This window comes from Olea europaea, chromosome 13 (assembly GCF_002742605.1).
Source record: "Olea europaea var. sylvestris chromosome 13, O_europaea_v1, whole genome shotgun sequence".
NCBI classification, from domain to species: Eukaryota; Viridiplantae; Streptophyta; class Magnoliopsida; order Lamiales; family Oleaceae; genus Olea; species Olea europaea.
The window spans coordinates 29,102,537-29,105,672 of NC_036249.1; positions in this window are offsets into that span (position 1 = coordinate 29,102,537).

A 3,136-nucleotide genomic window follows, 5' to 3' on the forward strand; every position below is an offset into this window, starting at 1 on the left:
CTAGTGCTGGTGGTGGTTATGGTGTTGGTGTTATATATACACGTCTGTGACCAATAAATTAGATTAATCCGTGACCAATAAAAAATAACTTATGATATTGATGCAATGACCTGTGACCTATATACAATGGCATGTGACACGTGAATTGATAACATGTCACATGTCCTTGTGCACATGTTATAGTTCACATATCAATGTTCATAGATAACAGATCACTAATTTATGTTCATAGGTCAATATTAATTGGTCACATGTTATAGTTCACATTTCCTAGGTTATTGTTCACAAGTTATAATTCACAAATCATATGTTCACAGATCACAAATTATAATTCACAGTTTAATATTAATTGGTCATGGACTATAGCTCCTAGGTCACAGGTCACCATTCACATATCATATGCCATATTGTAAAGGTCACAAATGTTCACAAATTACTAGTTATAGTTCACATGTCAATATTAATTAGCTACATGTTATAGTTCACAGATCACCTTGATCAGTACCATATCAATGTTTACAGGTCACATATTCAAGAGAATTTATTACAGACTTGGAACAATATCATAGGCAACAATCAATGTAAATTCAAGAGAACTAATCAAATGCCATTGATTTCTCCGATCTGTTCACAAATTCAATTAACCAAATTCCAGAAGGTGAGATTGAAGTTATTTCATCAGGTGAGTAATTTTAAATAATAGATTTAAATTACAATAGTACTGCTTAGTCGTCATTGAAGAAAATGATTAGTTGCTGACGAAGATACTCAGTTGATATTCTTCAACGACCACTATTTTTCTCCATCTCTCTTACTATCTGAGCTAGTAATGCTCAACGATGATCAGTTCGCAGTTGAAGAAAATGCTTAGTTGTCAGCAATCTCTTTAGATTTTATCTTTCTAATGTTGGTGACTGTGAGTGTAGATGTCGACGAACGGGGAAGATGCCGATGCCAGTACGATAGGATAGCCACGGATGAATCCCGGTGACTGTGGGCTGAATTGGAGAAAGATTGATATTAATTTATATATAAATTTTTATTTAATTAGTAAAGTTTAATTACCATCCGAATTTTAAAAAAGTAAACTTGTGATCTAATAATTGAATTGGCCTAAATTTTAGGCTTGATATATGAATTTTTCCCTTGTTTATATCCATACCAAAAAAAAAGGACTTTTAAGTATAATATAAAATGAAAGGATAAAAGAAATAATTTTTTTAATGTTCAATAATTTGTACGATAATTAATATTTAATTGACCTAGCATAATTAAAATGATGTTATAAACTAGAGAGAGAAAATGGGAACACAAGAGAAAAGTCAATAAACTTGTGTCTTTTATTAATAACCCAAATCCCCATATATATAGGGAATAATTAGAGTTATAAGGATACAATAGTAATAATGGCTAGGACTTCAAGGGCATAAAAGTCATTCACAACTATCACTGTATTTATAATACTCCCTTTGAATGACTATTTAAATAATAACTATCTCATTGGAACCTTATTTAACGAAAAGGAAAGAAATACCCAATGGGACATAAATGTCAACAAGTGAAAAAAATACAAATAATTTGGAATAATCAAATGCTGCCTCGTTAAAATCTTATCAAGAAAATTTAGTGGGACAAAATTTGATCAAAGGAAAAATAGTGCAGCTACCGCTCCGTCTAATTTCAATTCTTGTATCAAACGATCCATGTCTTATATGTCAATGTCTTCAATATTGATATCTTGTACGTCAATATTTTCAAGAAAACCCAGGACAAAACTTGATGATTGCAGTAATATGATGATTCGAAAAATAACTTTTATTGATCTCTTTAGTATTCTCATACATATAAAAATATTATTTTGTGGGTAAATGTCTGGTATGTTATTAACACTCATTACATAAACAACATGCCTCGTTAAAACTTTATTAGGAAAAATTTTGTGGAAAAAACCTAATGAAGGAAAAAAATTACATTATTCTTTTGAATGCACTACAAAAGTTGTCTCGTTAAAAACGTTGTCAGAGAAATTCAATGAGACAAAAACTTGATCAATGGAAAAATAGTACAAAACGTATTTACTCTCTCTCATAATAATGTCGGTTAAATTATGCTTCTAGTATTTTAAAATCCTTCCAGGATTGTATCAAAACCATACAAGATAAATTATTTAGAATCACTTTTATTACATGCATATCAAATTTCATGCATCGTCACCCTAACAAGGTAGAGACATATAATTACATCCATAACATGATAACTTATCTATTTATACAACTTTTTGTGAAATTCATCATTTACAGAGTTTTATATTTCATATTACAACTTAATTCTTCTTATTATTATTAATTTTTTTTTTCACATTTCACATAAGTATGCACTTTTAGGTGTTCAAACTGTAAATCCAAAAACTTTAGGTTTCGCTAATAAGTTCAATTTTACTATGTTTGCGTCCAGAAAATTTTTGGTTTCTCTATTAAATTAAAATTTAGTATGATGGTGTCATTTTATTTTGTTAATTATTACTTCGATCGATATGTTTCGACGAATTTATATTAATTCCTTGCTATTCATAATATAATACAATATATCATATGCAAAAGTGTTGTTGACATCTTTTTCTTTTCTTTTTTGATTCTATTTCTTTTCCCGTAATAACATAACTTATTAAGATATTTCAAATTTCAACATATCAGGTACTTAAAACTCTCCTGAGATTTTGTGATTTGTTATGTCTAAATAGGGACTATATTTACTAATTGCTCCATTTTCGTTTGAAATTTTTTTGTATTAGAATTGAATAATATCATGCTTTAGGTGTGTCATAGATATATCAAGTATAATAATAATGAATTATTCTCTCAACGAATATCAATTCGTTTTGGAGCATTTAAATCGATGCATGAGATATTGTTGATCTCTTGGGTCGGTGAATGTATCTAAATAAATTATCATTCAAATTTTTGGTTCAAATTATATTTTGAGAGGATAATGATGCATTTATATATTGTTTCTAATTTCTTAATTCCTCCCCTTAATATTGAGAGAATTATCCAATCAAATTAATAATTATTTTTACAATATAAAATATCGCTGATTTGGGATAATGGTTCAAACTATATATTTATTCTCATCATTC